Below are 11566 nucleotides of genomic sequence, written 5' to 3'. Positions count from 1 at the left end.
CCCCGATCCCCCCCCCCCCCCCCGCTAAGGTACTACTGGACTAAAATCTAGATTTTCAACCGGGAAATTATACATTACCATAATTGTGACTATACATACACAAGTTGCTGTTCCCTCTTTCTCAACAGCGGTGGATTTCCTGGGAGGTATCAGAAAACTTTGTCCTGCAATTTCCCCCCCCCCCCCAATCCAAGTTCTTCTCCTACCTTCCGATTTCCACCCCTCAATGTGCTTTGGTACCATCTTCCTCCAGTGTTCCCTCTAAGCTGAGTTAATGCGAGCTAGCTCACGGTTTTTTTAGCCTCCAGCTCACAGATTTTTGTCTCCGCTCAGGAAGGAGGGCTCCAGTGCAAACTAATTTATGCAGCGGCCAAATGGCTCGCTCACAACTTTAATGCCAGCAGCTCACAGAGTAGAATTTTTGCTCACAAGACTCCACAGCTTAGAGGGAACATATACTCTGCCAGACTTCCGGTGCCTCAGGAAGGGGAGGGACCACGCATTAGTGGGTAGAGCATCTGCTTGGCATGCAGAAGGTCCCAGGATGAATCCCTGGAATCTCCAGTTAAAAGGATCTGGTAGTAGTGGGCAATTTTGGCAGTGGCGATGATGGGTGATTCTAGTTTACCCGTTGCTACTGGCCAGTCACAGCAGGAGTCCAGCCTCTGCCTGAGACCCTGGAGAGCCACCGCCAGTATGAGAGTGGCCGGTACTGAGCCTGATGGACTGATTCCAATCCAATGGAATTCCCTTTATTGGCATAAAAAGGAAGAGAGATACAACATGGCAAATTTACAGAGGATTTCAGTTATAAAATCAGTCAGGAATCAGACAGGAGAGCTCATCTTTTGCTCCCCAATAGTTACAGCAGTGAAAAGGTACCTTTTTATTTTTTTTATTTTTTGGATTTGTATCCCGCCCTCCCCTTAATGGGCTCAGGGCGGGTTCCAACAATATAAATATAGTACAACAATATCAATATAGTACAACAATATCAATACAATACAATACAATTAAAACCATGTTAAAACCAGTCAGTTCTGAGACCCTGACCTCAGTGCTCTCTGGGGTATATATGGGGAAAGGTGGTCCCTCAGGTATGTCAAACACTGAACTGCAGACCGGCAGTTCGAGACCCGAGTGCCACATGACAGAGTGCCACATGACATGACTTTCGAGCAAGGGAAATCTTACGTGCAGCTTGGCTTTGCAACAACATGCAAGGTCGGTAGTTCAGCAGTTCGAGACCCAAGTGCCACATGACGGAGTGAGCGCTCGTCTCTAGTCCCAGCTCCTGCCAACCTAGCAGTTCGAAAGCAAGAAATTGCAAGTAGATAAATAGGTACCGCTTCAGTGGGAAGGTAACAGCGTTCCGTGTGCCTCGGTGTCTAGTCATGCCAGCCATGTGACCACGTAGAAGTCTTCGGACAGCGCTGGCTCTTCGGCTTTGAAACGGAGATGAGCACCGCAACCCTAGAGTCGGACTCGACTGGCTTTCGAGCAAGGGAACCTTTACCTTTACCTTTACCGTTCGAACACCATGGTTGAAAACAACAGTGTTATTTTACAAAGGCTCTCCATTGGCACAGTGTTGGGGGGGCAGAGAATGGCCGGCCCAGGGATCTCAGCTGTGGGGATGCCCCATTGCGGCTGCAAATACAGCTACATTGGCAGGGGCAGGGAGGAGTCATCTCCATGTGGAAGCAGCCCAGGCTACAGCTATTTTCAAATTTCCATTGTGCGCTCTGAGATTCAGGGCTCTTTTTTTGTAGAAAAAGCCCAGCAGGAACTCATTAGCAGGCCACACCCAACAGCAGAAACTTGTAAGTATATTAGGCCACACCCTGGCAGCACAGCTCATTAGCATATTAGGCCACACCCCATGCCTTCCCTTGGCTGGGCCAGGCGCCCCGCAGTTGCGAGGAGCCCGGGCAAGCCCTTGGACAGGCCAGGGAAGGCACGGGGAGGCATTTAAATCCCTCCCGATCCTTCCATGGCCCCACCTGGCCCACCCGCTTTGGAGTCGCTGGTGGGGTCGCTCTCCAGGCCTTCCCCTCTGTAGCCACGCACACAGAGGTTTCGGCTGTAGTGGGCGTGGCCAATTCTGACGCCAGCCGGAACTCCATTCCCGTGCGCTCCTGCCCCCAAAATAGCCCTGCTGAGATTCAAGATATTAGCAATGAAACAAGTTGATTTTAGACAAAGCAATGGTCATTTAAAAACAAAACCCACATCATAATTCTGGCTCTTCAGCAAACTCGACGTGCCTTTCCTCTCTTTCAGCCTTCCCTTTCCATCGACAACAATGTCCGGGTGTGGTTGTGGCGGTGGCAATGGCGGCAACATGACCGTCCTCTGTCTCCCCGCTGGGAACCAGGGCGGCGGCTGCTGCCAACCTTGCTGCTGCTGCCGGCCGTGCCAAAGCTGCTGCCAGACATGCTGTTGCCCATGCAGGAGATGCTGTTGACGAAACGTTGACGCTCAGAACGGCCCCGAAACGACGTGGCCTTAAGCCAGCATTGTGAGCGTCCCTGGGAAGACCAGCCCATGGAAGATCCGAGCTCCTCCTTCCCTGTCAAAGCTCTGCACCTGCCTCCTTTCTGTTTTCAGATTCTTCTGTTCCCGGCTTGACTCCCTGAAAAAGTCTCTCAAGAATTCCTACCAAGAAGAGGAGGCATGCCTATTAGGATACGCATTAATTTCTCATTCGTCTCATTGGCTTCCTGGGCTTTGAAACTCTCATGCTTTCTGGTATTTAAAAAATGACAACTTGCATTGAAAGATAAACACCGGTGGAAGAGTACCACTCCTTCAGGCTTTATGTAGTGGTTTGGCGACATCATTTCTTCTCTTCCCAATTCTTCTGGTCGTCCTTGGCAACTATTACCCAGAAACCCTACAATCCAGTACCTGGAGAAGACGCTGATGCAGCGGAAGGATTCCATCTTACATCAAGCACTGATCGTTGACTCACTTTGGAAAAAAAAAGAGTTAAAGAAATTTGGTCTCACAAGTGAGTGAATCAGGGAAATAAGCCTACCTACAGGGTTCTCCTCTGTCTCCATGACATCACCCTCAGTCCAGGCCAAGATGGGCTTACCATACCTGCCTCCATATGTAGGAAAATATCCAAAAGAATACCGAGACATCAAACGACCTTCCTGTGTTATCAAAAAGAAGATCACATCCTGCCATAATTTCGTGTAGCCCAGAGCATCTCTCGATGATGCAATCCCAACTCCTCTTCCCGACTCATAGAACCATGAAGCCTACAATTTTATATAACACCTGCTTGCACCCTGGCAAACTAGATCCAGTTTCCCCTCCCCCAGCCTGCCCTCAACTTTCAAGCAGTTGGACTACACTCATGCTTCAAGATCAGGCACCATATGCCTTAAACCTCTCTTTCTATAACCCCTTTACTCTCTCTCTCTCCCCCTCTGCTATGTGGGTCTCTCTCTCTCTCTCCTTCCCTCCCCTTGTCTTCCTCATCCTCCCACTCTGCCAGTTTGGTACAGTGGTTGAGTGCGCGGACTCTAATCTGGGAGAACCGGGTTTGATTCCCTACTCCTCCACTTGCACCTGGCTGGATGACCTTGGGCAAGCCGTAGTTCTGATAAGAGCTGTTCTTGAAAAAGAGCAGTTTCTGTCAGAGCTCTCTCAGCCCCACCTACCTCACAGGGTGTCTGGTGTGGGGAGGGGAAGGGAAAGGAGTTTGTAAGGCACTCTGAGACACCTTTGGGTAGTGAAAGGCGGGGTATAAATCCAATCTCCTCCTCCTCCTCTTCTTCTTCTTCTGTCTCTGAAACCTCACCAGCTTCATTTAGTTCATACTGCCTTCCCTTCCGGTGCCCAGTTAATTCATCCTGAGTTCTCCTTATTCTTTGCAATTCTCTCCCCAAAGTCCTGATCAGATGAGGCATTCCTCTGTTCCCTATATGGTTTTCATTTCGTCACCTCGACAGTCCCCTTTGACAAGCCCTTTCCCTCTTCTCTGGGTACTATGTAGATAATGCCACATATAGTAGTCCATGGTATAATTCACCAGTAAAACACATCTAAATTTGACTATTTGTTGCACTAGGAAATGCTTGGATTTGAAATTTGTCTTTCTTCCACTTTGCCTTTCTCTATGTCCTGTTTGAAGTCAATAAATTCCACTTATCACTTTCAAAATTGTCTCTCCTCTTTCCTGATATATCTCCAAAGCATGTTTGTCTATCAAAAGACCTGGAATCATCGAATGGGATATATTTGAGAAGTCACCTTGATTCATATGACTCCCTTGTTGCTTGGGTAACACAATTTTCTATGAACTTTCTTTATGTAGATGTCCATTTCAGTGAGTGTTGTTCGCCTATGCGCTATTTCTGGTTTTATATATATATGTATGTTTGTGGTTGCTGACACACATGCACACACCTGGACTGTGGTTGTGAATTCCTATGGGTTGGGAGAAAGCTGCTTGCATTGAAATGCTGTGACCTGAAAGGCTCCTAGCCGGCTATTTATGCAAATGGAGTTCGACACTCAGACACAGCTCAGCCTGAGGAAGAAGCTGCATCGCCATTGCTAGCAGTACAAAACAACAACTTGCATGGATGTAACCACCACTGGTGAACTTTTGGTCAACACGTAACCCTGCTATCTGGTTTGCATCAAAAAGGAGAGTTTCCTGTTGAAACTGCTTTTATGGCTTGGGACAGAGCTACAGAGGTCATTTCGGGGGGGAACATGGGGGAACGCAGTTCCCCCGGGGGAGGTGCAGGGGGCGGGGCACATGACAAAGCCCCGCCCCCTGCTTCCGGCCGCCCCGCTTCCGGCCCTCATTCAGCCGAAGGAGGCAGGAGAAGAGGGAGGGTAAGTTGCTTCCTCCCCACCTCTCCCCACCCCTGCCTGGGGCCAGGGAGGGCCTTGGCGGGGCATCCTCGCACTCCCGCTGGCCTTGCAGGTCCACCGCTGGGCCCCTGATGTCAGGGTGTGTGACATATGCTAATGAGTTATGCTAATGAGTTCCCCTAGCTCTTTTTCTATGAAATGACCCCTGCAGAGCTAGATCGATCTGCACTACAAAGTTTACCTTGGTACCCAACTTCACATCTTGAACAGATGTCTTCCTTGAGTTAGGGGTTTAGATTTCCACATTGCTCACTTCCTCAAGGTAAGATACGTCAGTCTATAGAACCAATAGTATAGAGTCCTGGGACGGATTATCCAGGTAGGTGGAACCTGAAGGAGGGCACAGATGCCACCCCCAAGGAACCCCTATATAAAGTGAGGTTCAACAGTTTGAACCCCGCTAGCCATCTTCTTCCCTTAATTAGTAACTTACAATCTTGCTGCTATTGCAATCCTTTGTTTCCTCTCTGACCTCATGGACTGCAGCCTAGAGGTCTGCACGTATTTGGCTGGTTCCAACCGTGTGCAGTAGAGTACTTATAGTTATTCTGTTTATTTTACCTATTCTTTGTTGGGAAGATCAAGCCTCTGATCAGATATGTATTTGCTACTCCCTCTCCCATTCATTTAGTGTAAAAGTAACTATTTGCTATTTCTGTAATACTGAGGATCTTGTATGCGTGTGTGTGAGAATCTGTTTTTCGCATGTATGGGAATTAGATGTAGGAAATAAAAGGAACCAATTGCTTTCATCATATATTAGCCTCGTCTCCATTTGTAACTGGGCTTCCTCTGAGGTGAATTCGCATCCTGTATACACTGGTCAGCACCACCAAAATATATATTTCATACCGCCTCTGCTGTAGATAAAGCAGATAGGCTAACAGTGTTTCATACATTGTCTATACATTTTTTAATCTGCACTGGGGTGTGCACATCACATATACTTTTCATTATCCCAGTTTCAGGAGCTGATACCTCTTTGGAAATATGTTTCAGGGTCATTTGGGGGGATTGCGGATTTCAGGGACAGAGTTTCCTAAGAGGAGGAAAAATCTGGCTTTCTGAAGCAACTATTGTTTTAAGCAAAGAGACCCCGAATTTCAGGACAACTAGTTCTCCCTCTGATAGACAACTTAAAAACTGATAAATCACCAGGCCCAGATGGCATACATCCGAGAGTTCTGAAAGAACTCAAATGTGAACTTGTGGATCTCCTGACAAAGATATGTAATCTTTCCTTAAAATCTGCCTCCATTCCTGAGGACTGGAAGGTACCTAATGTCACTCCCATCTTTAAAAAGGGTTCCAGAGGAGATCCGGGAAATTACAGGCCAGTCAGTCTGACATTGATACCGGGTAAATTGGTGGAAACCATTATTAAGGAAAGAATTAGTAGGCACATAGATGAACAAAACCTATTAAGGCAGACTCAGCATGGGTTCTGTAAAGGAAGATCTTATTTATTTATTTATTTAGGTATTTTTACCCCGCCCTCCCCGCAAGCGGGCTCAGGGCGGCTTACAAGGGCATAAGCCATACATAAAATCCAGTAAAATCATAAAACACAACCACTAACATACTATTAACAATAAAGTGCTTTGATTCCCAAGATGGTCTAAGTTGTTACAGTGATGTCTTCCAGCAACCCCAATTTGGGGTACCATCGTCCAATAGATAGTCCGAGCAAGTCGGCTGGTCTTGTTGCCGTGCAGTCCACATTTTCGCTGGGCTATCAAGGGCACTCCTGATCTCAATGATGTTGCCACCGTTGGTGGTGGTGGTGACGGCGGCGGACCCTACATAAAGGCCTGGTGGAAGAGCTCCGTCTTGCAGGCCCTGCGGAACTGCATAAGGTCCCGCAGGGCCCTGATCTCCTCCGGGAGCTCATTCCACCAGGTAGGGGCCGCCACCCTTGTTGCAGCATACTGTACCTCTCGGGGACCCGGAACCAAAAAACGGTTCTGGGTCCCCAACCGAAGTGCTCTTGGGGGTATGTACGGGGAAAGGCGGTCCCTCAGGTAGGTCGGACCCAGGCCATATAGGGCTTTATAGGTAAGTACCAGCACTTTGAAGCGGACTCGGTACACTATTGGCAGCCAGTGCAGTGCCTTCAACCCAGGCTTGATGTGCTCCCACCTGGGGAGGCCCATCAGCAGCCTAGCCGCCGCATTCTGCACCAGCTGCAGCTTCCGGATCAGCGACAAAGGCAGCCCCATGTAGAGAGCGTTACAGTAGTCTAGCCTTGAGGTGACCGTCGCATGGATCACTGTAGCCAGGTCTTCGCGGTCAAGGAAGGGAGCCAGCTGCCGAGCCTGCCTCAGATGGTAAAATGCAGACCTGGCAGTGGCTGCTACCTGGGCCTCCATTGTTAAGGAGGAGTCCAGGAGCACTCCCAAACTCCTAACCTCCGGCACAGGCACCAAAGGCACCCCGTTGAAGGTCGGGAGAGGGAGTCCCAACCCCAAACCGTTCCGACTCAGGCCCAGGACCTCCGGCTGTGGCCCTGCCCCCAGCGTGCCCGGCGTCATCACGTCACATCCAGGTGACGTGCATGCGGCGTGCGTGCGCAAAGCGCGCGCACGCAGAAGACGCCGTCTGGGAGCCCCCCGCCACAGACGAAAAACAATTTGGCAACCCTAGAGTCAAGTGCAGGGAAGGAGCCAGTGTGTGACTGCAATAAAGACGGCCAATGCTATGCTGGGGATTATTAGGAAGGTTATTGAAAACAGATCAGCCAATATCATCATGCCCCTATATAAATCAATGGTGCAACCTCATTTGGAATACTGTGTGCAGTTCTGGTCACCACACCTTAAAAAGGATATTATAGCTTTGGAAAAAGTGCAGAAAAGGGCAACTCGAATGATAAAAGGGTTGGAACACTTTCCCTATGAGAAAAGGTTAAAGCGCTTAGCACTTTCCCTATGAGGAAAGGTTAAAGCGCTTAGGGCTCTTTAGCTTGGAGAAACGACGACTGAGGGGTGACATGATTGAGGTTTATAAGATTATGCATGGGATAGAGCAGGTAGAGAAAGGTACTTTTCTCCCTTTCTCACAATACAAGAACTAGTGGGCACTCCATGAAATTGCTGAGCGGTCGGGTTAGAATGGATAAAAGGAAGTACTTCTTCACCCAAAGAGTGATTAACACATGGAATTCACTGCCACAGGAAGTGGTGGCGGCTACAAGCATGGATGGCTTCAAAAGGGAATTAGATAAGCATATGGAGCAGAGGTCCATCAGTGGCTATTAGCCACAAGGTATAGATAGGGACTCTGGGGCAAGTGATGCTCTGTCATCTTGGTGCTTGGGGGGGGGTCAACAGTGGGAGGGCTTCTGGTGTCCTGGCCCCACTGGTGGACCTCCTGATGGCCCCTGGTATTTCTGGCCACTGTGTGATACAGAGTGTTGGACTGGATGGGCCTTTGGCCTGATCCAACATTGGCGTCTCTTATGTTCTTATGTGCTTATGAGTGATCTGTGGCTGGGATACAAGATTTTCACTTGATATCTGAATTTTATAAATGTCTGACTTCTCTTCAGTCAGAGGACTGCTGATCTATTGGCATTTGGTATCAAAGAAGATAGCCATCTCAGGCCCCTGCCACACGGCTGATCGGCGGCTAATGTGAGCTGCACCAAAGTTGGAACGCCGCGGCGGGATCCCACTGATCCCCTGAGCCGTGGCGCGTCGCTCCCCAGCATGATCAGATGCCGGGGAGGAAGAGTCGGATGGGAGGGGGAGGCTACCGAACTGCGCATGCTCGAGCATGCGCAGTACGGCCGTGGGCCAGGATGCACCGGCGCAAAGACGCACCGGCCGATCCCACGGCCTGGCTAGCAGCGCTCTAATGGATACAACCACCTACTTAGGTGGTTCTTTTTTAGTGCGCGTTTTCGGTGATAGGGACGGATAAGGGACGGGCAGGCAACGATTCCCAGATGTTGCCGTGGGATCGCGCCCGTTTGCTCCACCCCTGTTCCGTCCCCCTCCGGGCCCAAAACTCCTCGTATGAACAGGGCCTCAATCTAGCAAAGAAAACACCCATCTCAGTTTAGTGGTAAATGTATTGCTTTTTAACAAGAAAGGAGAACCTTTGTTTCCATATGTTTTAAAAAGGAATGGTAGACAGCCGTTTTGGAGTAAAGCTGAATCAAGTTCGCCAGTGTGAAAGTTCTAGATTTGCAAGGTTTTGGTCATGTGATGATAGAAAAGGGGTAGGAACGAGTCCCAGGGCTCTTTTTGTAGAAAAAGCCCAGCAGGAACCCATTAGCATAATAGGCCATACCTAACAGCAGGAACTCATTAGCATATTGGGCCACACCCCTGACAGCGCAGCTCATTAGCACCCCCTTGTTACCAGAAGTGTGGTCATCCAGCCACACCCACCTTTTGCTTCTTATTCTGTTTACCTTGTTTGTTGGCAAAACCCAGGGCCTTTTTTTGTAGCAGGGACTCCTTTGCATGTTAGGCCACACACCCCTAATGTAGCCAATCCGAATGAGTTCCTGCTGTTGGGCGTGGCCTATTATGTTAATGAGTTCCTGCTGGGCGTGGCCAACTTGGGAGCCAGCCAGAACTCCGTTCCTGTGCGTTCCTGCCCAAAAATAGCCCTGGGAACGACCTCTTTGAGAGCTTCTGTAGAGTCTGTGAGCATTTATGCTGGAGCTGATCCTTTCTTCATTAATTACCTCAAGAAGGCTATCCTGTGGTGGCTCCTTTATCTGTAGGATACTTGCTTGATAAGTGTGAAGGTCAAGCACTGGTCGCTCTGTTTGTCTGGATAATCACATTGAATTACAAGACTAGCCCTTAGGCAAACACATTTTTCACCATTACCTTAATATGAGAACTCATTTTATTTGCCCTTTCCCCCCTAGATGGATCCAACATAATTGCTTGATTAAATCCCCCCCCCCCTGGAATCTGGATAGTTAGGATTCAGAGAAATGGTTGTAGCGGATCACGTGAAGAATGTGGAACAGAAGAGCCGACGTAGCAAAATCACGAAACAGATACAGAATGAGTGACAGTCATCCAACTGTTTTTAAAACATGTTTAATGCTACAGTGGAAGCAGAAGTCAGCACAAGTCAATTTCAAAGATCAAGAAGAAAACAGGAAGAATGAGAATGCAGTCTCTATCAGAAGAGGAGGAGGAGGACACTGGATTTATACCCTGCCCTTCACTCGGAGTCTCAGGAGGAGGAGGAGGAGGAGGAGGAGGAGGAGGAGGAGGAGAAGAGAAGAGATTGGATTTGTACCCCACCCTTCACTACCCAAAGGTTTCTCAGGGTGGCTTACAAACTCCTTCCCCTCCCCACAGAAGACACCCTGTGAGGTAGGTGGGGCTGAGAGAACTCTGACGGAGACTGCTCTTTTTCAAGGTCAGCTGTGCCAGAACTATGGCTTGCCCAAGGTCATCCAGCCAGGTGCAAGTGGAGGAGTGGGGAATCAAACCTGGTTCTCCCAGATTAGAGTCTGCGCACTTAACCACTACACCAAACTGGTGAGATAGGCGGGGCCGAGAGAGCTCTGAGAGAACTGCTCTTGAGATAACAGCTCTGAGAGAACCGTGACTGACCCAAGGTCCGCCAGCTGGCTGCATGTGGAGGAGAGGGGAACCAAACACAGTTCTCCCAGATTAGAGTCCGCACTCCTAACACACTCTCACTCACAATCATCATACTAGAAGTCCTTGAGAGAGATTGTTGGAGCAAGGAAAAGAAGAATCTGAGATTAGAGAAGGAGGCAGGTGCAATGCTTTGACAAGAGATGAGCTCAGAGAGATGAGGACAAGTCTTCCAAAGGGTGCTCATAGCATTGGTCTTATTCTGGTCTTTGGTCGGTTTACGGCTTCTCCCCCATCTGCTTTATTGTCTAGCAACACCTCCTGGACGGGCAACAGGGGGCACAGCAGGACTGTTGGCAGCAGGGCTTGTAGCAGCAGCAAGGCTGGCAGCAAGGTTGGCAGCAAGAAGACTGGCCGCCACCCTGGTTGCCACAGGGGAGACAGAGGATGGTCATGTTGTTGGAGCCACCACCACAACAGTCACACATCTCGGCGGATGAGAAGAGAAGGCTGGAAAAGATGAAAGGCATCTTGAGTTTAAGAGCTGGACAATGTTGACACCCAGAAAAACTATTTTATTTATTTATTTATTTATTATATTTATATCCCGCCCTCCCCGATGGGCTCAGGGCGGCTCACAGAGACAAGGTAAAACCGAGCCATAGTTAAAACATATGATACATAATAAAAACATCCAACATTAAAACATTAAAACAGTGGTGCTCAATCAATTATTAAACATAAGTCCAAGATGGCACAGCTCATTTCTTCTCCAGAATCTTCTGACCATTCCCAAGTTCTTCCTCAGGGCCTCGCAACGTCCTTTAGATGCAATGGCAGTGATGGTATAATGGGGCGGCGGCTCCTACTCAAAAGCCTGGCGGAAGAGCTCCGTCTTGCAGGCCCTGCGGAACTGCATAAGGTCCCGCAGGGCCCGGATCTCCCCCGGGAGCTCATTCCACCAGGTAGGGGCCACCACTGAAAAAGCCCTGGCCCTAGTCACAGCTGATTTAGCATCCTTGGGGCCCGGGATGTCCAACAGCCAGAAAATCCAAAAATCCACTTTCACTTATTCATATTTTTATGACCCC

At 49.1% G+C, this 11566-nt stretch overlaps 1 long non-coding RNA gene across 1 annotated transcript in view; it reads left to right on the top strand.

Annotated features, from left to right (window-relative positions):
• LOC107110476 overlaps window positions 1-2988 on the top strand; it is a 3561-nt gene extending 573 nt beyond the window's left edge. The window contains exon 2 of the long non-coding RNA XR_001482521.1: window positions 2284-2988. This is a non-coding gene — a long non-coding RNA (uncharacterized LOC107110476). The remainder of the gene's footprint in view (window positions 1-2283) is intronic.
• Window positions 2989-11566: the final 8578 nt, after the last annotated feature.

The sequence above is a fragment of the Gekko japonicus genome, unplaced genomic scaffold (genome assembly GCF_001447785.1).
Source record: "Gekko japonicus isolate JY-2015 unplaced genomic scaffold, Gekko_japonicus_V1.1 scaffold1775, whole genome shotgun sequence".
Lineage (NCBI taxonomy): Eukaryota > Metazoa > Chordata > Lepidosauria > Squamata > Gekkonidae > Gekko > Gekko japonicus.
The sequence above is the reverse complement of the archived record's forward strand: the minus strand, read 5'-3'. Positions and strand labels throughout refer to the sequence as shown.